A 27,351-nucleotide genomic window follows, 5' to 3' on the forward strand; every position below is an offset into this window, starting at 1 on the left:
GAGAGACAGAGCGCAGGGGGGAGAGAGACAGTACAGGGGGGAGAGAGAGCACAGGGGAGAGAGAGACAGAGCACAGGGGGGAGAGAGAGACAGAGCACAGGGGGGAGAGAGACAGAGCAAAGGGGGGAGAGAGACAGCACAGTGGGGAGAGAGACAGAGCACAGGGGGGAGAGAGACGGCACAGGGGGGAGAGAGACAGCACAGGGGGGAGAGAGACAGCATAGGGGGGAGAGAGAGAGCACAGGGGGGAGAGAGACAGAGCACAGGGGGGAGAGAGAGACAGAGCACAGGGGGAAGAGACAGAGCACAGGGGGAAGAGAGACAGAGCACAGGGGGGAGAGAGAGACAGAGCACAGTGGGGAGAGAGATAGCACAGTGGGGAGAGAGACAGAGCATAGGGGGAGAGAGACAGCACATGGGGGAGAGAGACAACACGGGAGAGAGAGACAGAGCACAGGGCGAAGAGAGACAGAGCACAGGGGGGGGAGACAGAGCACAGGGGGGAGAGAGAGACAGAGCACAGGGGGGAGAGAGAGAGAGCACAGGGGAGAGAGACAGCGCACAGGGGGGAGACAGCTCAAACAGGACAGCACATGAGTGGAGAACACAGCACAGGAGAGAGAGAGAGAGCACAGGGGGGAGAGACAGCACAGGGGGGAGAGAGACAGAGCACATGGGAAGAGAGACAGCACAGGGGGGGAGAGCGACAGCACAGGGGGGAGAGACAAGGGGGAGAGAGACAGAGCACAGGGGGGAGACAAACATAGCACAGGGGGAGAGAGACAGAGCACGGGGGGAGACAAACAGCACAGGGGGAGAGAGGCAGAGCACAGGGGGGGGAGAGACAGAGCACAGGGGAGAGAGAGAGACAGAGCACAGGGGGGAGAGAGAGACAGAGCACAGGGGGGAGAGAGACAGAGCACAGGGGGGAGAGAGACAGCACAGGGGAGAGAGAGACAGCAATGGGGGGAGAGAGACAGAGCACAGGGGGGAGAGAGAGACAGCACAGGGGAGAGAGAGAGACAGCACGGAGGGAGAGAGACAGCGCACAGAGGGGAGCGAGAGACAGCACAGGGGGAAAGAGCACAGGGGGGAGAGAGAGACAGAGTACAGGGGGGAGAGAGAGACAGCACAGGGGGAGAGACAGAGCATAGGGGGGACAGAGAGACAGCACAGGGGTAAGAGAGACAGAGTACAGGGGGGAGAGAGAGACAGAGCACAGGGGGGAGAGAGACAGAGCACAGGGGGAGAGAGAGACAGAGTACAGGGGGGAGAGAGAGACAGAGCACAGGGGGAGAGAGACAGAGCACAGGGGAGAGAGAGACAGAGCACAGGGGGGAGAGAGAGAGAGAGCACAGGGGGGAGAGGGACGGCACAGGGGGGAGAGAGACAGCACAGGGGAGAGAGAGACAGCACGGGGGGAGAGAGACAGCATAGGGGAGAGAGAGACAGAGCATAGGGGAGAGAGAGAGAGAGACAGAGCACAGGGGGAAGAGAGACAGAGCACAGGGGGGAGAGAGAGACAGAGCACAGTGGGGGGAGAGACAGCACTGTGGGGAGAGAGACAGAGCATAGGGGGAGAGAGACAGCACATGGGGGAGAGAGACAACACGGGAGAGAGAGACAGAGCACAGGGGGGGGAGAGACAGAGCACAGGGGGAAGAGAGACAGAGCACAGGGGGGAGAGAGAGACAGAGCACAGGGGGGAGAGAGAGAGCACAGGGGTGGAGAGAGAGACAGAGCACAGGGGGGAGAGACAAAGCACAGGGGGGAGAGAGAGACAGAGCACGGGGGAGAGAGACTGAGCACAGGGGGAAGAGGGACGGCACAGGGGGGAGAGAGACAGCACAGGGGGGAGAGAGCCAGAGCACAGGGGAGAGAGAGACAGCGCATAGCGGGGAGACAGCTCAAACAGGACAGCACATGAGGGGAGAACACAGCACAGGAAGGCGAGAGACAGCAGACAAGGGGGAGAACACATGGGGTAGACAGGTCAAAGAAGAGATCACATGATAGGAGAAGACAGCAGATAGGGGAAAGAGACAGAGCACAAGGGAGAGAGACAGAGCACAGGGGGGAGAGAGAGACAGAGCACACGGGGGAGAGAGAGACAGAGCACAGGGGGAAAGAGACAGAGCACAAGGGAGAGAGACAGAGCACAGGGGGGAGAGAGAGACAGAGCACACGGGGGAGAGAGACAGTACAGGGGGGAGAGAGACAGCACAGGGGGGGGAGAGAGACAGAGCGCAGGGGGGAGAGAGACAGTACAGGGGAGAGAGAGACAGAGCACAGGGGGGAGAGAGAGACAGAGCACAGGGGGGAGAGAGAGACAGAGCGCAGGGGGGAGAGAGACAGTACAGGGGGGAGAGAGAGCACAGGGGAGAGAGAGACAGAGCACAGGGGGGAGAGAGAGACAGAGCACAGGGGGGAGAGAGAGACAGAGCACAGGGGGGAGAGAGACAGAGCAAAGGGGGGAGAGAGACAGCACAGTGGGGAGAGAGACAGCACAGGGGGAGAGAGACAGAGCACAGGGGAGAGAGAGACAGAGCACAGGGGGAGAGAGACAGTACAGGGGGGAGAGACAGCACAGGGGTGAGAGAGACAGAGCATAGGGGGGGGAGACACAGCACAGGGGGGAGAGAGACAGCACAAGGGGGAGAGAGAGACAGAGCACAGGGGGAAGAGAGACAGAGCACAGGGGGAGAGAGACAGAGCACAGGGGGGAGACAGAGACAGCACAGGGGGGAGAGAGAGATAGCACAGGGGGGAGAGAGAGACAGCGGGGAGGGAGAGACAGCACAGGGGGAAAGAGAGCACATGGGGAAGAGAGAGACCGAGCACAGGGGGGAGAGAGAGACAGAGCACAGGGGGGAGAGAGAGACAGCACAGGGGGAGAGAGACAGAGCATAGGGGGGACAGAGAGAAAGCACAGGGGGAAGAGAGACAGAGTACAGGGGGGAGAGAGACAGAGCACAGGGGTGAGAGAGAGAGACAGAGCACAGGGGGGAGAAAGACAGAGCACAGGGGGGAGAGAGACAGAGCACAGGGGGGAGAGAGACAGCACAGGGGGGAGACAGACAGCACAGGGGGGAGAGAGACAGCACAGGGGGGAGAGAGAGACAGAGCACAGGGGGGAGAGAGACAGAGCACAGGGGGGAGAGAGAGACAGAGCACAGGGGGAAGAGACAGAGCACAGGGGGAAGAGAGACAGACCACAGGGGGGAGAGAGAGACAGAGCACAGTGGGGGGAGAGACAGCACAGTGGGGAGAGAGACAGAGCATAGGAGGAGAGAGACAGCACATGGGGGAGAGAGACAACACGGGAGAGAGAGACAGAGCACAGGGCGAAGAGAGACAGAGCACAGGGGGGGGAGACAGAGCACAGGGGGAAGAGAGACAGAGCACAGGGGGGAGAGACAGAGCACAGGGGGGAGAGAGACAGAGCACGGGGGAGAGAGACAGAGCACAGGGGGGAGAGAGACAGAGCACAGGGGGAAGAGAGACGGCACAGGGGGGAGAGAGACAGAGCACAGGGGGGAGAGAGACAGCGCACAGGGGGGAGAGAGACAGAGCACAGGGGAGGAAAGCGACAGCACAGGGGGGGAGAGAGACAGCACAGGGGGGAGAGAGACAGAGCACAGGGGGGAGAGAGAGACAGAGCACAGGGGGGAGAGAGAGACAGAGCACAGGGGGGAGAGAGACAGAGCACAGGGGGGAGAGACAGAGCACATGGGAAGAGAGACAGCACAGGGGGGGAGAGCGACAGCACAGGGGGGGAGAGAGACAGCACAGGGGGGAGAGAGAGACAGCACGGAGGGAGTGAGACAGCGCACAGAGGGGAGGGAGAGACAGCACAGGGGGAAAGAGAGCACAGGGGGAAGAGAGAGACCGAGCACAGGGGGGAGAGAGAGACAGAGCACAGGGGGGAGAGAGAGACAGCACAGGGGGAGAGAGACAGAGCATAGGGGGGACAGGGAGAAAGCACAGGGGGAAGAGAGACAGAGTACAGTGGGGAGAGAGACAGAACACAGGGGTGAGAGAGAGAGACAGAGCACAGGGGGGAGAAAGACAGTACAGGGGAGAGAGAGAGACAGAGCACAGGGGAGAGAGAGAGAGACAGAGCACAGGGGAGAGAGAGAGAGACAGAGCACAGGGGGGAGAGAGACGGCACGGGGGAGAGAGACAGCACAGGGGGGAGAGAGACAGCATAGGGGGGAGAGAGAGACAGAGCACAGGGGGGAGAGAGACAGAGCACAGGGGGGAGAGAGAGACAGAGCACAGGGGGAAGAGACAGAGCACAGGGGGAAGAGAGACAGAGCACAGGGGGGAGAGAGAGACAGCACAGTGGGGAGAGAGACAGCACAGTGGGGAGAGAGACAGAGCATAGGGGGAGAGAGACAGCACATGGGGGAGAGAGACAACACGGGAGAGAGAGACAGAGCACAGGGCGAAGAGAGACAGAGCACAGGGGGGGGAGACAGAGCACAGGGGGAAGAGAGACAGAGCACAGGGGGAGAGAGAGACAGAGCACAGGGGAGAGAGACAGAGCACGGGGAGAGAGACAGAGCACAGGGGGGAGAGAGACAGAGCACAGGGGGAAGAGAGACGGCACAGGGGGGAGAGAGACAGAGCACAGGGGGGAGAGAGACAGCGCACAGGGGGGAGAGAGACAGAGCACAGGGGGGGAAAGCGACAGCACAGGGGGGGAGAGAGACAGCACAGGGGGGAGAGAGACAGAGCACAGGGGGGAGAGAGAGACAGAGCACAGGGGGGAGAGAGAGACAGAGCACAGGGGGGAGAGAGACAGAGCACAGGGGGGAGAGACAGAGCACAGGTGGGAGAGAGACAGAGCACATGGGAAGAGAGACAGCACAGGGGGGGAGAGCGACAGCACAGGGGGGGAGAGAGACAGCACAGGGGGGGAGAGAGACAGCACAGGGGGGAGAGACAGGGGGGGAGAGAGACAGAGCACAGGGGGGAGAAAAACAGCACAGGGGGAGAGAGACAGCACAGGGGGGAGAGAGACAGAGCACAGGGGGGAGAGAGAGACAGAGCACAGGGGGAATACAGAGACAGAGCACAGGGGGGATAGAGAGACAGCACAGGGGGGATAGAGAGACAGAGCACAGGGGGGACAGAGACAGCATAGGGGGGGAGAGATACAGCACTGGGGGGACAGAGACAGAGCACAGGGGGGAGAGAGACAGAGCAAGGGGGGAGAGAGACAGCACAGGGGGGAGAGAGACAGAGCACAGGGGGAGAGAGACAGAGCATGGGGGGGAGAGAGAGACATTGCACAGGGGGAAGAGAGACAGAGCACAGGGGGGAGAGAGACAGCAAAGGGGGGAGAGAGAGACAGAGCACAAGGGAGAGAGAGACAGAGCACAGCGGGGAGAGAGAGAGACAGGGGAGGGAGAGAGACAGAGCACAGGGGAGAGAGAGAGACAGATCACACAGGGGGGAGGGAGAGAGACAGCGCACGGGGGGGAGAGAGAGAGCACACGGGGGAGAGAGAGAAAGAGCACACAGGGGGAAGAGAGAGAGGCAGCACACGGGGGGAGAGAGAGAGACAGATCACACAGGGGGGAGAGAGAGAGACAGCGCACGGGTGGGAGAGAGAGAGAGAGCACACGGGGGAGAGAGAGAGACAGCACACGGGGGAGAGAGAGACTGATCACACGGGGGAGAGAGAGACAGCGCACAGGGGGCAGAGAGAGAGACAGAGCACAGGGGGGAGAGAGAGAGCACAGGGGAAGAGAGACAGAGCACAGGGGGCAGAGAGACAGAGCACATGGGAAGAGAGACAGAGCACAGGGGGGAGAGAGACAGAGCACATGGGAAGAGAGACAGCACAGGGGGGGAGAGCGACAGCACAGGGGGGAGAGACAAGGGGGAGAGAGACAGAGCACAGGGGGGAGACAAACATAGCACAGGGGGAGAGAGACAGAGCACGGGGGGAGACAGACAGAGCACAGGGGAGAGAGAGAGACAGAGCACAGGGGGGAGAGAGAGACAGAGCACAGGGGGGAGAGAGACAGAGCACAGGGGGGAGAGAGACAGAGCACAGGGGGGAGAGAGACAGCACAGGGGAGAGAGAGACAGCAATGGGGGGAGAGAGACAGAGCACAGGGGGGAGAGAGAGACAGCACAGGGGGGAGAGAGAGACAGCACGGAGGGAGAGAGACAGCGCACAGAGGGGAGCGAGAGACAGCACAGGGGGAAAGAGAGCACAGGGGGGAGAGAGAGACAGAGTACAGGGGGGAGAGAGAGACAGCACAGGGGGAGAGACAGAGCATAGGGGGGACAGAGAGACAGCACAGGGGTAAGAGAGACAGAGTACAGGGGGGAGAGAGAGACAGAGCACAGGGGGGAGAGAGACAGAGCACAGGGGGAGAGAGAGACAGAGTACAGGGGGGAGAGAGAGACAGAGCACAGGGGGGAGAGAGACAGAGCACAGGGGGAGAGAGAGACAGAGTACAGGGGGGAGAGAGAGACAGAGCACAGGGGGAGAGAGACAGAGCACAGGGGAGAGAGAGACAGAGCACAGGGGGGAGAGAGAGAGAGAGCACAGGGGGGAGAGGGACGGCACAGGGGGGAGAGAGACAGCACAGGGGAGAGAGAGACAGCATAGGGGGGAGAGAGAGAAACAGAGCACAGGGGGGAGAGAGACAGAGCACAGGGGAGAGAGAGAGAGAGACAGAGCACAGGGGGAAGAGAGACAGAGCACAGGCGGGAGAGAGAGACAGAGCACAGTGGGGGGAGAGACAGCACTGTGGGGAGAGAGACAGAGCATAGGGGAGAGAGACAGCACATGGGGGAGAGAGACAACACGGGAGAGAGAGACAGAGCACAGGGGGGGGAGAGACAGAGCACAGGGGGAAGAGAGACAGAGCACAGGGGGGAGAGAGAGACAGAGCACAGGGGGGAGAGAGAGAGCACAGGGGTGGAGAGAGAGACAGAGCACAGGGGGGAGAGACAAAGCACAGGGGGGAGAGAGAGACTGAGCACAGGGGGAAGAGAGACAGAGCACAGGGGGAAGAGGGACGGCACAGGGGGGAGAGAGACAGCACAGGGGGGAGAGAGCCAGAGCACAGGGGAGAGAGAGACAGCGCATAGCGGGGAGACAGCTCAAACAGGACAGCACATGAGGGGAGAACACAGCACAGGAAGGCGAGAGACAGCAGACAAGGGGGAGAACACATGGGGTAGACAGGTCAAAGAAGAGATCACATGATAGGAGAAGACAGCAGATAGGGGAAAGAGACAGAGCACAAGGGAGAGAGACAGAGCACAGGGGGGAGAGAGAGACAGAGCACACGGGGGAGAGAGAGACAGAGCACAGGGGGAAAGAGACAGAGCACAAGGGAGAGAGACAGAGCACAGGGGGGAGAGAGAGACAGAGCACACGGGGGAGAGAGACAGTACAGGGGGGAGAGAGACAGCACAGGGGGGGGAGAGAGACAGAGCGCAGGGGGGAGAGAGACAGTACAGGGGAGAGAGAGACAGAGCACAGGGGGGAGAGAGAGACAGAGCACAGGGGGGAGAGAGAGACAGAGCGCAGGGGGGAGAGAGACAGTACAGGGGGGAGAGAGAGCACAGGGGAGAGAGAGACAGAGCACAGGGGGGAGAGAGAGACAGAGCACAGGGGGGAGAGAGAGACAGAGCACAGGGGGGAGAGAGACAGAGCAAAGGGGGGAGAGAGACAGCACAGTGGGGAGAGAGACAGCACAGGGGGGAGAGAGACAGAGCACAGGGGAGAGAGAGACAGAGCACAGGGGGAGAGAGACAGTACAGGGGGGAGAGACAGCACAGGGGTGAGAGAGACAGAGCATAGGGGGGGGAGACACAGCACAGGGGGGAGAGAGAGACAGCACAAGGGGGAGAGAGAGACAGAGCACAGGGGGAAGAGAGACAGAGCACAGGGGGAGAGAGACAGAGCACAGGGGGGAGACAGAGACAGCACAGGGGGGAGAGAGAGATAGCACAGGGGGGAGAGAGAGACAGCACGGAGGGAGTGAGACAGCGCACAGAGGGGAGGGAGAGACAGCACAGGGGGAAAGAGAGCACATGGGGAAGAGAGAGACCGAGCACAGGGGGGAGAGAGAGACAGAGCACAGGGGGGAGAGAGAGACAGCACAGGGGGAGAGAGACAGAGCATAGGGGGGACAGAGAGAAAGCACAGGGGGAAGAGAGACAGAGTACAGGGGGGAGAGAGACAGAGCACAGGGGTGAGAGAGAGAGACAGAGCACAGGGGGGAGAGAGACAGAGCACAGGGGGGAGAGAGACAGCACAGGGGGGAGAGAGACAGCATAGGGGGGAGAGAGAGACAGAGCACAGGGGGGAGAGAGACAGAGCACAGGGGGGAGAGAGAGACAGAGCACAGGGGGAAGAGACAGAGCACAGGGGGAAGAGAGACAGACCACAGGGGGGAGAGAGAGACAGAGCACAGTGGGGGGAGAGACAGCACAGTGGGGAGAGAGACAGAGCATAGGAGGAGAGAGACAGCACATGGGGGAGAGAGACAACACGGGAGAGAGAGACAGAGCACAGGGCGAAGAGAGACAGAGCACAGGGGGGGGAGACAGAGCACAGGGGGAAGAGAGACAGAGCACAGGGGGGAGAGACAGAGCACAGGGGGGAGAGAGACAGAGCACGGGGGAGAGAGACAGAGCACAGGGGGGAGAGAGACAGAGCACAGGGCGAAGAGAGACGGCACAGGGGGGAGAGAGACAGAGCACAGTGGGGAGAGAGACAGCGCACAGGGGGGGAAAGCGACAGCACAGGGGGGAGAGAGACAGAGCACAGGGGGGAGAGAGAGACAGAGCACAGGGGGGAGAGAGACAGAGCACAGGGGGGAGAGAGAGACAGAGCACAGGGGGGAGAGAGAGACAGAGCACAGGGGGGAGAGAGACAGAGCACAGGGGGGAGAGAGACAGAGCACATGGGAAGAGAGACAGCACAGGGGGGGAGAGAGACAGCACAGGGGGGAGAGACGGGGGGAGAGAGACAGAGCACAGGGGGGAGAAAAACAGAGCACAGGGGGAGAGAGACAGAGCACAGGGGGGAGAGAGAGGCAGAGCACAGGGGGAGAGAGACAGAGCACAGGGGGGACAGAGACAGCACGGGGGGGAGAGATACAGCACTGGGGGGACAGAGACAGAGCACAGGGGGGAGAGAGACAGAGCACAGGGGGAGAGAGACAGCACAGGGGGGAGAGAGACAGAGCACAGGGGGGAGAGACAGCACAGGGGGAGAGAGACAGAGCACAGGGGGGAGAGAGACAGCAAAGGGAGGAGAGAGAGACAGAGCACAAGGGAGAGAGAGACAGAGCACAGCGGGGAGAGAGAGAGACAGGGGAGGGAGAGAGACAGAGCACAGGGGAGAGAGAGAGAAAGATCACACAGGGGGAGGGAGAGAGACAGCGCACGGGGGGGAGAGAGAGAGCACACAGGGGAGAGAGAGAAAGAGCACACAGGGGGAAGAGAAAGAGACAGCACACGGGGGGAGAGAGAGAGACAGATCACACAGGGGGGAGAGAGAGAGACAGCGCACGGGGGGAGAGAGAGAGAGAGCACACGGGGGAGAGAGAGAGAGCACACGGGGGAGAGAGAGAGACAGCACACGGGGGAGAGAGAGAGACTGATCACACAGGGGAGAGAGAGACAGCGCACAGGGGGTAGAGAGAGAGACAGAGCACAGGGGGGAGAGAGAGAGCACAGGGGAAGAGAGACAGAGCACAGGGGGCAGAGAGACAGAGCACATGGGAAGAGAGACAGAGCACAGGGGGGAGAGAGATAGAGCACATGGGAAGAGAGACAGCACAGGGGGGGAGAGTGACAGCACAGGGGGGGAGAGAGACAGCACAGGGGGGATAGACAGGGGGGAGAGAGACAGAGCACAGGGGGGAGAGAGAGACAGAGCACAGGGGGGAGAGAGACAGAGCACAGGGGGGAGAGAGAGACAGAGCACAGGGGGGAGAGAGACAGAGCACAGGGGGGAGAGACAGAGCACAGGGGGGAGAGAGACAGAGCACATGGGAAGAGAGACAGCACAGGGGGGGAGAGAGACAGCACAGGGGGGAGAGACAGGGGGGGAGAGAGACAGAGCACAGGGGGGAGAAAAACAGAGCACAGGGGGAGAGAGACAGAGCACAGGGGGGAGAGAGACAGAGCACAGGGGGGAGAGAGAGGCAGAGCACAGGGGGGAGAGAGACAGAGCACAGGGGGGACAGAGACAGCACAGGGGGGGAGAGATACAGCACTGGGGGGACAGAGACAGAGCACAGGGGGGAGAGAGACAGAGCACAGGGGGAGAGAGACAGCACAGGGGGGAGAGAGACAGAGCACAGGGGGGAGAGACAGCACAGGGGGAGAGAGACAGAGCACGGGGTGGAGAGAGAGACATTGCACAGGGGGAAGAGAGACAGAGCACAGGGGGGAGAGAGACAGCAAAGGGGGGAGAGAGAGACAGAGCACAAGGGAGAGAGAGACAGAGCACAGCGGGGAGAGAGAGAGACAGGGGAGGGAGAGAGACAGAGCACAGGGGAGAGAGAGAGAAAGATCACACAGGGGGAGGGAGAGAGACAGCGCACGGGGGGGAGAGAGAGAGCACACAGGGGAGAGAGAGAAAGAGCACACAGGGGGAAGAGAAAGAGACAGCACACGGGGGGAGGGAGAGAGACAGCGCACGGGGGGGAGAGAGAGAGAGAGCACACGGGGGAGAGAGAGAGACAGCACACGGGGGAGAGAGAGAGACTGATCACACAGGGGAGAGAGAGACAGCGCACAGGGGGTAGAGAGAGAGACAGAGCACAGGGGGGAGAGAGAGAGCACAGGGGAAGAGAGACAGAGCACAGGGGGCAGAGAGACAGAGCACATGGGAAGAGAGACAGAGCACAGGGGGGAGAGAGACAGAGCACATGGGAAGAGAGACAGCACAGGGGGGGAGAGCGACAGCACAGGGGGGAGAGACAGGGGGGAGAGAGACAGAGCACAGGGGGGAGACAAACATAGCACAGGGGGAGAGAGACAGAGCACAGGGGGGAGACAAACAGAGCACAGGGGGGAGAGAGACAGAGCACAGGGGAGAGAGAGAGACAGAGCACAGGGGGGAGAGAGAGACAGAGCACAGGGGGGAGAGAGACAGAGCACAGGGGGGAGAGAGACAGCACAGGGGAGAGAGAGACAGCAAAGGGGGGAGAGAGACAGCACAGGGGGGAGAGAGAGAGAGCACGGAGGGAGAGAGACAGCGCACAGGGGGGAGAGAGAGACAGCACAGGGGGGAGAGAGAGACAGCACAGGGGGGAGAGACAGGGGGGGAGAGAGACAGAGCACAGGGCGGAGAAAAACAGCACAGGGGGAGAGAGACAGAGCACAGGGGGGAGAGAGACAGAGCACAGGGGGGACAGAGACAGCACAGGGGGGGAGAGATACAGCACTGGGGGGACAGAGACAGAGCACAGGGGGGAGAGAGACAGAGCACAGGGGGAGAGAGACAGCACAGGGGGGAGAGAGACAGAGCACAGGGGGGAGAGACAGCACAGGGGGAGAGAGACAGAGCACGGGGGGGAGAGAGAGACATTGCACAGGGGGAAGAGAGACAGAGCACAGGGGGGAGAGAGACAGCAAAGGGGGGAGAGAGAGACAGAGCACAAGGGAGAGAGAGACAGAGCACAGCGGGGAGAGAGATAGACAGGGGAGGGAGAGAGACAGAGCACAGGGGAGAGAGAGAGAAAGATCACACAGGGGGGAGGGAGAGAGACAGCGCACGGGGGGGAGAGAGAGAGCACACGGGGGAGAGATAGAAAGAGCACACAGGGGGAAGAGAAAGAGACAGCACACGGGGGGAGAGAGAGAGACAGATCACACAGGGGGGAGAGAGAGAGACAGCGCACGGGGGGGAGAGAGAGAGAGAGCACACGGGGGAGAGAGAGAGAGCACAGGGGGAGAGAGAGAGACTGATCACACAGGGGAGAGAGAGACAGCGCACAGGGGGTAGAGAGAGAGACAGAGCACAGGGGGGAGAGAGCACAGGAGAAGAGAGACAGAGCACAGGGGGCAGAGAGACAGAGCACATGGGAAGAGAGACAGAGCACAGGGGGGAGAGAGACAGAGCACATGGGAAGAGAGACAGCACAGGGGGGGAGAGCGACAGCACAGGGGGGAGAGACAGGGGGGAGAGAGACAGAGCACAGGGGGGAGACAAACAGAGCACAGGGGGGAGAGAGACAGAGCACAGGGGAGAGAGAGAGACAGAGCACAGGGGGGAGAGAGAGACAGAGCACAGGGGGGAGAGAGACAGAGCACAGGGGGGAGAGAGACAGCACAGGGGAGAGAGAGACAGCAAAGGGGGGAGAGAGACAGAGCACAGGGGGGAGAGAGAGAGAGCACGGAGGGAGAGAGACAGCGCACAGGGGGGAGAGAGAGACAGCACAGGGGGGAGAGAGAGACAGCACGGAGGGAGAGAGACAGCGCACAGAGGGGAGCGAGAGACAGCACAGGGGGAAAGAGAGCACAGGGGGGAGAGAGAGACAGAGTACAGGGGGGAGAGAGAGACAGCACAGGGGGAGAGAGACAGAGCATAGGGGGGACAGAGAGACAGCACACGGGTAAGAGAGACAGTACAGGGGGGAGAGAGAGACAGAGCACAGGGGGGAGAGAGACAGAGCACAGGGGGGAGAGAGAGACAGAGCACAGGGGGAGAGAGACAGAGCACAGGGGAGAGAGAGACAGAGCACAGGGGGGAGAGAGAGACAGAGCACAGGGGGAGAGAGACAGAGCACAGGGGAGAGAGAGACAGAGCACAGGGGGGAGAGAGAGAGACAGAGCACAGGGGGAGAGGGACGGCACAGGGGGGAGAGAGACAGCACAGGGGAGAGAGAGACAGCATAGGGGGGAGAGAGAGAAACAGAGCACAGGGGGGAGAGAGACAGAGCACAGGGGGGAGAGAGAGAGACAGAGCACAGGGGGAAGAGAGACAGAGCACAGGGGGGAGAGAGAGACAGAGCACAGTGGGGGGAGAGACAGCACTGTGGGGAGAGAGACAGAGCATAGGGGGAGAGAGACAGCACATGGGGGAGAGAGACAACACGGGAGAGAGAGACAGAGCACAGGGGGGGGAGAGACAGAGCACAGGGGGAAGAGAGACAGAGCACAGGGGGGAGAGAGAGAGCACAGGGGTGGAGAGAGAGTCAGAGCACAGGGGGGAGAGACAAAGCACAGGGGGGAGAGAGAGACAGAGCATGGGGGAGAGAGACTGAGCACAGGGGGAAGAGAGACAGAGCACAGGGGGAAGAGGGACGGCACAGGGGGGAGAGAGACAGAGCACAAGGGGGAGAGAGCCAGAGCACAGGGGAGAGAGAGACAGCGCACAGGGGGGAGACAGCTGAAACAGGACAGCACATGAGGGGAGAACACAGCACAGGAAGGAGAGAGACAGCAGACAAGGGGGAGAACACATGGGGTAGACAGGTCAAAGAAGAGATCACATGATAGGAGAAGACAGCAGATAGGGGAAAGAGACAGAGCACAGGGGGGAGAGAGAGACAGAGCACACGGGGGAGAGAGACAGTACAGGGGGGAGAGAGACAGCACAGGGGGGAGAGAGAGACAGAGTGCAGGGGGGAGAGAGACAGTACAGGGGGGAGAGAGAGCACAGGGGAGAGAGAGACAGAGCACAGGGGGGAGAGAGAGACAGAGCACAGGGGGGAGAGAGACAGAGCACAGGGGGGAGAGAGACAGCACAGGGGGGAGAGAGACAGAGCACAGGGGAGAGAGAGACAGAGCACAGGGGGAGAGAGACAGTACAGGGGGGAGAGACAGCACAGGGGTGAGAGAGACAGCATAGGGGGGGAGAGACACAGCACAGGGGGGAGAGAGAGATAGCACAAGGGGGAGAGAGAGACAGAGCACAGGGGGAAGAGAGAGACAGCACAGGGGGGAGAGAGAGACAGCACAGGGGGGAGAGAGAGACAGCACGGAGGGAGTGAGACAGCGCACAGAGGGGAGGGAGAGACAGCACAGGGGGAAAGAGAGCACAGGGGGAAGAGAGAGACCGAGCACAGGGGGGAGAGAGAGACAGAGAACAGGGGGGAGAGAGAGACAGCACAGGGGGAGAGAGACAGAGCATAGGTGGGACAGAGAGAAAGCACAGGGGGAAGAGAGACAGAGTACAGGGGGGAGAGAGACAGAGCACAGGGGTGAGAGAGAGAGACAGAGCACAGGGGGGAGAAAGACAGTACAGGGGGGAGAGAGAGAGACAGAGCACAGGGGGGAGAGAGACAGAGCACAGGGGGGAGAGAGACAGCACAGGGGGGAGAGAGACAGCATAGGGGGGAGAGAGAGAGCACAGGGGGGAGAGAGACAGAGCACAGGGGGGAGAGAGAGACAGAGCACAGGGGGGAGAGAGAGACAGAGCACAGGGGGAAGAGAGACAGAGCACAGGGGGGAGAGAGAGACAGAGCACAGTGGGGAGAGAGATAGCACAGTGGGGAGAGAGACAGAGCATAGGGGGAGAGAGACAGCACATGGGGGAGAGAGACAACACGGGAGAGAGAGACAGAGCACAGGGCGAAGAGAGACAGAGCACAGGGGGGGGAGACAGAGCACAGGGGGAAGAGAGACAGAGCACAGGGGGGAGAGAGAGACAGAGCACAGGGGGGAGAGAGAGAGAGCACAGGGGAGAGAGACAGCGCACAGGGGGGAGACAGCTCAAACAGGACAGCACATGAGTGGAGAACACAGCACAGGAGAGAGAGAGAGAGCACAGGGGGGAGAGACAGAGCACAGGGGGGAGAGAGACAGAGCACAGGGGGGAGAGAGAGACAGAGCACAGGGGGAAGAGAGACAGAGCACAGGGGGGAGAGAGAGACAGAGCACAGTGGGGAGAGAGATAGCACAGTGGGGAGAGAGACAGAGCATAGGGGGAGAGAGACAGCACATGGGGGAGAGAGACAACACGGGAGAGAGAGACAGAGCACAGGGCGAAGAGAGACAGAGCACAGGGGGGGAGACAGAGCACAGGGGGAAGAGAGACAGAGCACAGGGGGGAGAGAGAGACAGAGCACAGGGGGGAGAGAGAGAGAGCACAGGGGAGAGAGACAGCGCACAGGGGGGAGACAGCTCAAACAGGACAGCACATGAGTGGAGAACACAGCACAGGAGAGAGAGAGAGAGCACAGGGGGGAGAGACAGAGCACAGGGGGGAGAGAGACAGAGCACAGGGGGAAGAGAGACGGCACAGGGGGGAGAGAGACAGAGCACAGGGGGGAGAGAGACAGCGCACAGCGGGGAGACAGCTCAAACAGGACAGCACATGAGGGGAGAACACAGCACAGGAAGGAGATAGACAGCAGACAAGGGGGAGAGCACATGGGGTAGACAGGTCAAAGAAGAGATCACATGATAGGAGAAGACAGCAGATAGGGGAAAGAGACAGAGCACAAGGGAGAGAGACAGAGCACAGGGGGGAGAGAGAGACAGAGCACAGGGGGGAGAGAGAGACAGAGCACACGGGGGAGAGAGACAGTACAGGGGGGAGAGAGACAGCACAGGGGGAGAGAGAGACAGAGCGCAGGGGGGAGAGAGAGAGCACAGGGGAGAGAGAGACAGAGCACAGGGGGGAGAGAGACATAGCACCACATGCACCATACGCATCACACACACACACACTGTATACGCCGTACGCACCACACACACACTGTATACGCCGTACTCACCACACACACACTGTATACGCCGTACTCAACACACACACACTGTATACGCCGTACGCACCACACACACTGTATACGCCGTACGCACCACACACACACTGTATACTCCTTACGCACCACACACACTGTATACTCCATATGCACCACACACACACTGTATACGCTGTACGCACCACACACACACTGTATACGCCGTACCCACCACACACACACTGTATACTCCTTACGCACCACACACACTGTATACTCCATATGCACCACACACACACTGTATACGCTGTACGCACCACACACACACGCTGTATACGCCGTACGCACCACATCCACACACTGTATACGCCGTACTCACCACACACACACTGTATACTCCTTACGCACCACACACACTGTATACTCCATATGCACCACACACACACTGTATACGCTGTACGCACCACACACACACACTGTATACGCCGTACGCACCACACACACTGTATACGCCGTACGCACCACACACACACTGTATACACTGTACGCACCACACACACACACTGTATACGCCGTACACACCACACACACACTGTATACACCGTACACACCACACACACACTGTATACGCCGTACGCACCACACACACACTGTATACGCCGTACGCAGCACACACACTGTATACGCCGTATGCACCACACACACACTGTATACGCCGTACACCCCACACACTGTATACGCCGTACACACCACACACACACTGTATACGCCGTACACACCACACACACACTGTATACGCTGTACGCACCACACACACACTGTATACACCGTACACCCCCCACACACACTGTATACACCGTACACACCACACACACACTGTATACTCCATATGCACCACACACACACTGTATACGCCGTATGCTCCACACACACTGTATACGCCGTACACACCACACACACACTGTATACTCCATATGCACCACACACACACTGTATACGCCGTATGCTCCACACACACTGTATACGCCGTACTCACCACACACACACTGTATACGCCGTACACACCACACACACACTGTATACGCTGTACGCACCACACACACACTGTATACGCCGTACACCCCCCACACACACTGTATACACCGTACACCCCCCACACACACTGTATACACCGTACACACCACACACACACTGTATACTCCATATGCACCACACACACACTGTATACGCCGTATGCTCCACACACACTGTATACGCCGTACGCACCACACACACACTGTATACTCCATACGCACCACACACACTGTATACTCCATATTCACCACACACACACTGTATACTCCATACGCACCACACACACTGTATACGCCGTACGCATTTTTTTTGCGCAGTACCACCAGCGGAACACCGTCGCAAACACGCTGCCGCCGGGATCAGCCGAATGATTCACTGACAGCCGCCATCTTTGTACAGGAGGAGCGCATGTGCAGTTTTAATGTGACCGCCGCTATCTGCCTGCACAAAGATGGCGGCGGTCTGATTTACTGCGCGGGGAGACAGCTCAAACGAGAGAACACATGAGGGAAGAAGATAGCACCGGGGGGGGAGAGAGACATCACAGGAGTGGAAGAGAGAGACAGAGCACAGGGGAGAGAGAGAGACAGAGCACAGAGGGGAGGGAGAGAGACAGAGCACAGGGGGAGAGACAGAGCACAGGGGGGAGAGAGACAGCACACGGGGAAGAGAGAGAGACAGATCACACGGGGGAGGGAGAGAGACAGCGCACAGGGGGGAGAGAGAGCACACGGGGGAGAGAGAGAAAGAGCACAGGGGAAGAGAGAGAGACAGACCACAGGGAGGAGAGAGAGCACAGGGGAAGAGAGACAGAGCACACAGGGGGGAGACAGAGAGACAGCACACGGGGGAGAGAGAGAGACAGATCACACAGGGGGGAGAGAGAGAGACAGAGCACGGGGGGAGAGAGACAGACAGAGCACAGGGATGAGAGAGAGAGCACAGGGGAAGAGAGACAGAGCACATGGGAAGAGAGACAGAGCACAGGGGGGAGAGAGACAGAGCACATGGGAAGAGAGACAGCACAGGGGGGGGAGAGCGACTGCACAGGGGGGGAGAGAGACAGCACAGGGGGGAGAGAGACAGAGCACATGGGAACAGAGACAGCACAGGGGGGGAGAGCGACAGCACAGGGGGGGGGGGAAACAGCACAGGGGGGAGAGACGGAGAGAGACAGAGCACAGGGGGGACAAACAGCACAGGGGGAGAGAGACAGAGCACAGGGGGGAGAGAGACAGAGCACAGGGGGGGAGAGATACAGCACAGGGGGGACAGACAGAGCACAGGGGGGAGAGAGACAGCACGGGGGGAGAGAGACAGCACAGGGGGGAGAGAAACAGAGCACAGGGGGAGAGAGACAGCACAGGGGGAGAGACCGTACAGGGGGGAGAGACAGCACAGTGGGAGAGAGACAGAGCATAGGCGGGAGAGAGAGACAGAGCACAGGGGGAAGAGAGACAAAGCACAGGGGGAAGAGAGACAGAGCACAGGGGGAAGAGAGACAGAGCACAGGGGGGAGAGAGACAGCACAGGGGGGAGAGAGAGACAGAGCACAGGGGGAAGAGAGACAGAGCACAGGGGGAAGAGAGACAGCACAGGGGGGAGAGAGACAGCACAGGGGAGAGAGAGACAGCAAAGGGGGGAGAGAGACAGCACAGGGGGGAGAGAGAGAGAGCACGGAGGGAGAGAGACAGCGCACAGGGGGGAGAGAGAGACAGCACAGGGGGGAGAGAGAGACAGCACAGGGGGGGAGAGAGACAGCACAGGGGGGAGAGACAGGGGGGGAGAGAGACAGAGCACAGGGCGGAGAAAAACAGCACAGGGGGAGAGAGACAGAGCACAGGGGGGAGAGAGACAGAGCACAGGGGGGACAGAGACAGCACAGGGGGGGAGAGATACAGCACTGGGGGGACAGAGACAGAGCACAGGGGGGAGAGAGACAGCACAGGGGGGAGAGAGACAGAGCACAGGGGGGAGAGACAGCACAGGGGGAGAGAGACAGAGCACGGGGGGGAGAGAGAGACATTGCACAGGGGGAAGAGAGACAGAGCACAGGGGGGAGAGAGACAGAGCACAAGGGAGAGAGAGACAGAGCACAGCGGGGAGAGAGATAGACAGGGGAGGGAGAGAGACAGAGCACAGGGGAGAGAGAGAAAGATCACACAGGGGGGAGGGAGAGAGACAGCGCACGGGGGGGAGAGAGAGAGCACACGGGGGAGAGAGAGAAAGAGCACACAGGGGGAAGAGAAAGAGACAGCACACGGGGGGAGAGAGAGAGACAGATCACACAGGGGGGAGAGAGAGAGACAGCGCACGGGGGGGAGAGAGAGAGACAGCGCACGGGGGGGAGAGAGAGAGAGAGCACAGGGGGAGAGAGAGAGACAGCACACGGGGGAGAGAGAGAGACTGATCACACAGGGGAGAGAGAGACAGCGCACAGGGGGTAGAGAGAGAGACAGAGCACAGGGGGGAGAGAGAGCACAGGGGAAGAGAGACAGAGCACAGGGGGCAGAGAGACAGAGCACATGGGAAGAGAGACAGAGCACAGGGGGGAGAGAGACAGAGCACATGGGAAGAGAGACAGCACAGGGGGGGAGAGCGACAGCACAGGGGGGAGAGACAGGGGGGAGAGAGACAGAGCACAGGGGGGAGACAAACATAGCACAGGGGGAGAGAGACAGAGCACAGGGGGGAGAGAGACAGAGCACAGGGGGGAGAGAGAGACAGAGCACAGGGGGGAGAGAGAGACAGAGCACAGGGGGGAGAGAGACAGCACAGGGGGGAGAGAGACAGAGCACAGGGGGGAGAGAGAGAGCACAGGGGGGAGAGAGAGAGCACAGGGGGGAGAGAGACAGCACAGGGGAGAGAGAGACAGCAAAGGGGGGAGAGAGACAGAGCACAGGGGGGGGAGAGAGACAGCGCACAGGGGGGAGAGAGAGACAGCACAGGGGGGAGAGAGAGACAGCACGGAGGGAGAGAGACAGCGCACAGAGGGGAGCGAGAGACAGCACAGGGGGAAAGAGAGCACAGGGGGGAGAGAGAGACAGAGTACAGGGGGGAGAGAGAGACAGCACAGGGGGAGAGAGACAGAGCATAGGGGGGACAGAGAGACAGCACACGGGTAAGAGAGACAGTACAGGGGGGAGAGAGAGACAGAGCACAGGGGGGAGAGAGACAGAGCACAGGGGGGAGAGAGAGACAGAGCACAGGGGGAGAGAGACAGAGCACAGGGGAGAGAGAGACAGAGCACAGGGGGGAGAGAGACAGAGCACAGGGGAGAGAGAGACAGAGCACAGGGGGGAGAGAGAGAGACAGAGCACAGGGGGAGAGGGACGGCACAGGGGGGAGAGAGACAGCACAGGGGAGAGAGAGACAGCATAGGGGGGAGAGAGAGAAACAGAGCACAGGGGGGAGAGAGACAGAGCACAGGGGGGAGAGAGAGAGACAGAGCACAGGGGGAAGAGAGACAGAGCACAGGGGGGAGAGAGAGACAGAGCACAGTGGGGGGAGAGACAGCACTGTGGGGAGAGAGACAGAGCATAGGGGGAGAGAGACAGCACATGGGGGAGAGAGACAACACGGGAGAGAGAGACAGAGCACAGGGGGGGGAGAGACAGAGCACAGGGGGAAGAGAGACAGAGCACAGGGGGGAGAGAGAGAGCACAGGGGTGGAGAGAGAGTCAGAGCACAGGGGGGAGAGACAAAGCACAGGGGGGAGAGAGAGACTGAGCACAGGGGGAAGAGGGACGGCACAGGGGGGAGAGAGACAGAGCACAAGGGGGAGAGAGCCAGAGCACAGGGGAGAGAGAGACAGCGCACAGGGGGGAGACAGCTGAAACAGGACAGCACATGAGGGGAGAACACAGCACAGGAAGGAGAGAGACAGCAGACAAGGGGGAGAACACATGGGGTAGACAGGTCAAAGAAGAGATCACATGATTGGAGAAGACAGCAGATAGGGGAAAGAGACAGAGCACAGGGGGGAGAGAGAGACAGAGCACACGGGGGAGAGAGACAGTACAGGGGGGAGAGAGACAGCACAGGGGGGAGAGAGAGACAGAGTGCAGGGGGGAGAGAGACAGTACAGGGGGGAGAGAGAGCACAGGGGAGAGAGAGACAGAGCACAGGGGAGAGAGAGACAGAGCACAGGGGGGAGAGAGAGACAGAGCACAGGGGGGAGAGAGACAGAGCACAGGGGGGAGAGAGACAGCACAGGGGGGAGAGAGACAGAGCACAGGGGAGAGAGAGACAGAGCACAGGGGGAGAGAGACAGTACAGGGGGGAGAGACAGCACAGGGGTGAGAGAGACAGAGCATAGGGGGGGAGAGACACAGCACAGGGGGGAGAGAGAGACAGCACAAGGGGGAGAGAGAGACAGAGCACAGGGGGAAGAGAGACAGAGCACAGGGGGAGAGAGACAGAGCACAGGGGGGAGAGAGAGACAGCACAGGGGGGAGAGAGAGACAGCACAGGGGGGAGAGAGAGACAGCACAGGGGGGAGAGAGAGACAGCACGGAGGGAGTGAGACAGCGCACAGAGGGGAGGGAGAGACAGCACAGGGGGAAAGAGAGCACAGGGGGAAGAGAGAGACAGAGAACAGGGGGGAGAGAGAGACAGCACAGGGGGAGAGAGACAGAGCATAGGGGGGACAGAGAGAAAGCACAGGGGGAAGAGAGACAGAGTACAGGGGGGAGAGAGACAGAGCACAGGGGTGAGAGAGAGAGACAGAGCACAGGGGGGAGAAAGACAGTACAGGGGGGAGAGAGAGAGACAGAGCACAGGGGGGAGAGAGACAGCACAGGGGGGAGAGAGACAGCACAGGGGGGAGAGAGACAGCATAGGGGGGAGAGAGAGAGCATAGGGGGGAGAGACAGAGCACAGGGGGGAGAGAGAGACAGAGCACAGGGGGAAGAGACAGAGCACAGGGGGAAGAGAGACAGAGCACAGGGGGGAGAGAGAGACAGAGCACAGTGGGGAGAGAGATAGCACAGTGGGGAGAGAGACAGAGCATAGGGGGAGAGAGATAGCACAGTGGGGAGAGAGACAGAGCATAGGGGGAGAGAGACAGCACATGGGGGAGAGAGACAACACGGGAGAGAGAGACAGAGCACAGGGCGAAGAGAGACAGAGCACAGGGGGGGGAGACAGAGCACAGGGGGAAGAGAGACAGAGCACAGGGGGGAGAGAGAGACAGAGCACAGGGGGGAGAGAGAGAGAGCACAGGGGAGAGAGACAGCGCACAGGGGGGAGACAGCTCAAACAGGACAGCACATGAGTGGAGAACACAGCACAGGAGAGAGAGAGAGAGCACAGGGGGGAGAGACAGAGCACAGGGGGGAGAGAGACAGAGCACAGGGGGAAGAGAGACGGCACAGGGGGGAGAGAGACAGAGCACAGGGGGGAGAGAGACAGCGCACAGCGGGGAGACAGCTCAAACAGGACAGCACATGAGGGGAGAACACAGCACAGGAAGGAGATAGACAGCAGACAAGGGGGAGAGCACATGGGGTAGACAGGTCAAAGAAGAGATCACATGATAGGAGAAGACAGCAGATAGGGGAAAGAGACAGAGCACAAGGGAGAGAGACAGAGCACAGGGGGGAGAGAGAGACAGAGCACAGGGGGGAGAGAGAGACAGAGCACACGGGGGAGAGAGACAGTACAGGGGGGAGAGAGACAGCACAGGGGGGAGAGAGACAGAGCGCAGGGGGGAGAGAGACATAGCACCACATGCACCATACGCATCACACACACACACACTGTATACGCCGTACGCACCACACACACACACACTGTATACGCCGTACTCACCACACACACACTGTATACGCCGTACTCAACACACACACACTGTATACGCCGTACGCACCACACACACTGTATACGCCGTACTCACCACACACACACTGTATACGCCGTACTCAACACACACACACTGTATACGCCGTACGCACCACACACACTGTATACGCCGTACGCACCACACACACACTGTATACTCCTTACGCACCACACACACTGTATACTCCATATGCACCACACACACACTGTATACGCTGTACGCACCACACACACACGCTGTATACGCCGTACGCACCACATCCACACACTGTATACGCCGTACTCACCACACACACACTGTATAAGCCGTACGCACCACACACACTGTATACGCCGTACGCACCACACACACTGTATACGCCGTACGCACCACACACACACTGTATACACTGTACGCACCACACACACGCACTGTATACGCCGTACACACCACACACACACTGTATACGCCGTACGCACCACACACACACTGTATACGCCGTACGCAGCACACACACTGTATACGCCGTATGCACCACACACACACTGTATACGCCGTACACACCACACACACACTGTATACGCTGTACGCACCACACACACACTGTATACGCCGTACACCCCACACACACACTGTATACACCGTACGCACCACACACACACACTGTATACACCGTACACACCACACACACACTGTATACTCCATATTCACCACACACACTGTATACTCCATACGCACCACACACACACTGTATACTCCATACGCACCACACACACTGTATACTCCATATTCACCACACACACACTGTATACTCCATACGCACCACACACACTGTATACTCCATACGCACCACACACACTGTATACGCCGTACGCATTTTTTTTGCGCAGTACCACCAGCGGAACACCGTCGCAAACACGCTGCCGCCGGGATCAGCCGAATGATTCACTGACAGCCGCCATCTTTGTACAGGAGGAGCGCATGTGCAGTTTTAATGTGACCGCCGCTATCTGCCTGCACAAAGATGGCGGCGGTCTGATTTACTGCGCGGGGAGACAGCTCAAACGAGAGAACACATGAGGGAAGAAGATAGCACCGGGGGGGGGAGAGAGACATCACAGGAGTGGAAGAGAGAGACAGAGCACAGGGGAGAGAGAGAGACAGAGCACAGAGGGGAGGGAGAGAGACAGAGCACAGGGGGGAGAGACAGAGCACAGGGGGGAGAGAGACAGCACACGGGGAAGAGAGAGAGACAGATCACACGGGGGAGGGAGAGAGACAGCGCACAGGGGGGAGAGAGAGCACACGGGGGAGAGAGAGAAAGAGCACAGGGGAAGAGAGAGAGACAGACCACAGGGAGGAGAGAGAGCACAGGGGAAGAGAGACAGAGCACACAGGGGGGAGACAGAGAGAGCGCACGGGGGGAGAGAGAGAGCACACGGGGGAGAGAGACAGAGCACACAGGGGGGAGAGAGAGAGACAGCACACGGGGGAGAGAGAGAGACAGATCACACAGGGGGGAGAGAGAGAGACAGAGCACGGGGGGAGAGAGACAGACAGAGCACAGGGATGAGAGAGAGAGCACATGGGAAGAGAGACAGAGCACAGGGGGGAGAGAGACAGAGCACATGGGAAGAGAGACAGCACAGGGGGGGGAGAGCGACTGCACAGGGGGGGAGAGAGACAGCACAGGGGGGAGAGAGACAGAGCACATGGGAACAGAGACAGCACAGGGGGGGAGAGCGACAGCACAGGGGGGGGGGAAACAGCACAGGGGGGAGAGACGGGGGAGAGAGACAGAGCACAGGTGGGACAAACAGCACAGGGGGAGAGAGACAGAGCACAGGGGGGAGAGAGACAGCACAGGGGGGGAGAGATACAGCACAGGGGGGACAGACAGAGCACAGGGGGGACAGACAGAGCACAGGGGGGAGAGAGACAGCACGGGGGGAGAGAGACAGCACAGGGGGGAGAGAAACAGAGCACAGGGGGAGAGAGACAGCACAGGGGGAGAGACCGTACAGGGGGGAGAGACAGCACAGTGGGAGAGAGACAGAGCATAGGCGGGAGAGAGAGACAGAGCACAGGGGGAAGAGAGACAGAGCACAGGGGGAAGAGAGACAGAGCACAGGGGGGAGAGAGACAGCACAGGGGGGAGAGAGAGACAGAGCACAGGGGGAAGAGAGACAGAGCACAGGGGGAAGAGAGACAGCACAGGGGGGAGAGAGACAGCAAATTTGGGAGAGAGACAGAGCACAAGGGAGAGAGAGACAGAGCACAGCGGGGAGAGAGACAGCACAGGGGGGAGAGAGAGAGACAGAGCACAGGGGGGAGAGAGAGAGACAGAGCACAGGGGGAAGAGAGACAGAGCACCGGGGGGAGAGAGACAGAGAACAGGGGGAAGAAAGACAGAGCACAGGGGGGAGAGAGACAGAGCACAGAGGGGAGGGAGACAGAGCACAGGGGGAGAGAGAGAGCACAGGGGGAAGAGAGAGACCGAGCACAGGGGGGAGAGACAGAGCACAGGAGAGAGAGTGCACAGGGGGGAGAGAGAGACAGCACAGGGGGGAGACAGACAGAGCACAGGGGGGAGAGAGACAGCACAGGGGGGAGGGAGACAGAGCACAGAGGGGAGGGAGACAGAGCACAGAGGGGAGGGAGACAGAGCACAGGGGGAGAGAGAGAGCACAGGGGGAGAGAGAGAACACAGGGGGGAGAGAGACAGCATAGGGGGAGAGAGAGACAGAGCACAGGGGGGAGAGAGACAGAGCACTGGGGGAAGAGAGACAGAGCACAGGGCTAAGATAGGCAGAGCACAGGGGATAGAGGCAGAGCACAGGGGGGATAGACAGAGCACAGGGGGGGAGAGACAGCATAGGGGGGAGAGAGAGACAGGGCACAGGGGGGAGAGAGACAGACAGCACAGGGGGGAGAGAGAGAGCACAGGGGAGAGAGACAGAGCACATGGGAAGAGAGACAGAGCACAGGGGGGAGAGAGACAGAGCACATGGGAAGAGAGACAGCACAGGGGGGGGAGCGACAGCACAGGGGGGGAGAGAGACAGCACAGGGGGAGAGACAGAGCACAGGTGGGAGACAAACAGCACAGGGGGAGAGAGACAGAGCACAGGGGGGAGAGAGACAGAGCACAGGGGGGAGAGAGACAGCACAGGGGGGAGAGAGACAGAGCACAGAGGGGAGAGAGACAGAGCACAGGGGGGAGAGAGACAGAGCACAGGGGGGAGAGAGACAGAGCACAGGGGGAAGAGAGACAGCGCACATGGGGGAGACAGCTCAAACAGGACAGCACATGAGGGGAGAACACAGCACAGGAAGGAGAGAGACAGCAGACAAGGGGGAGAACACATGGGGTAGACAGGTCAAAGAAGAGATCACATGATAGGAGAAGGCAGCAGATAGGGGAGAGAGACAGAGCGCAGGGGGGAGAGAGACAGCACAGGGGGAGAGAGACAGAGCACAGGGGGAGAGAGAGACAGAGCACAGGGGGGAGAGAGAGACAGAGCACAGGGGGGAGAGAGACAGAGCACAGGGGGGAGAGAGACAGCACAGGGGGAGAGAGACAGAGCACAGGGGGAGAGAGAGACAGAGCACAGGGGGGAGAGAGAGACAGAGCACAGGGGGGAGAGAGACAGAGCACAGGGGGGAGAGAGACAGCACAGGGGGAAGAGAGAGACAGAGCACAGGGGGGAGAGAGACAGAGCACAGGGGGGAGAGAGAGACCGAGCACAGGGGGGAGAGACAGAGCACAGGAGAGAGAGTGCACAGGGGGGAGAGAGAGACAGCACAGGGGGGAGACAGACAGAGCACAGGGGGGAGAGAGACAGAGCCCAGGGGAGGAGAGAGACAGCACAGGGGGGAGAGAGACAGAGCACAGGGGAGAGAGAGACAGAGCACAGGGGGAGAGAGACAGCACAGGGGGGAGAGACAGTACAGGGGTGAGAGAGACAGAGCATAGGGGGGAGAGAGACACAGAGCACAGGGGGGAGAGAGAGACAGCACAAGGGGGAGAGAGAGACAGCACAGTGGGGAGAGAGAGACAGCACAGGGGGGAGAGAGAGACAGCACAGGGGGGGAGAGAGACAGCGCACAGGGGGGAGCGAAAGACAGCACAGGGGGAAAGAGAAAGAGCACAGGGGGGAGAGAGAGACAGAGCACAGGGGGGAGAGAGAGACAGAGCACAGGGGAGAGAGAGACAGAGCACAGGTGGAGAGAGACAGCACAGGGGGAGAGAGACAGAGCACGGGGGGGAGAGAGACACAGCACAGGGGGAAGAGAGACAGAGTACAGGGGGGAGAGAGAGACAGAGTACAGGGGGGAGACAGAGACAGAGTACAGGGGGGAGACAGAGACAGAGCACAGGGGGAGAGAGACAGAGCACAGGGGGGAGAGAGAGAGACAGAGCACAGGGGAGAGAGAGACGGCACAGGTAGGAGAGAGACAGCACAGGGGGGAGAGAGACAGCACAGGGGGGAGAGAGAGACAGAGCACAGGGGGAAGAGAGACAGAGCACAGGGGGAGAGAGAGACAGAGCACAGGGGGGAGAGAGACAGAGCACAGGGGGGAGAGAGACACAGCACAGGGGGGAGAGAGAGACAGAGCACAGGGGGGAGAGAGACAGAGCACAGGGGGGAGAGAGACAGAGCACAGGGGGGAGAGAGAGACAGCACAGGGGGGAGAGAGAGACAGCACAGGGGAGAGAGAGAGAGCACGGAGGGAGAGAGACAGCGCACAGGGGGGAGCGAGAGACAGCACA

The sequence above is a fragment of the Phyllobates terribilis genome, unplaced genomic scaffold (genome assembly GCF_046119375.1).
Source record: "Phyllobates terribilis strain yellow unplaced genomic scaffold, ASM4611937v1 Scaffold_305__1_contigs__length_2280687, whole genome shotgun sequence".
Lineage (NCBI taxonomy): Eukaryota > Metazoa > Chordata > Amphibia > Anura > Dendrobatidae > Phyllobates > Phyllobates terribilis.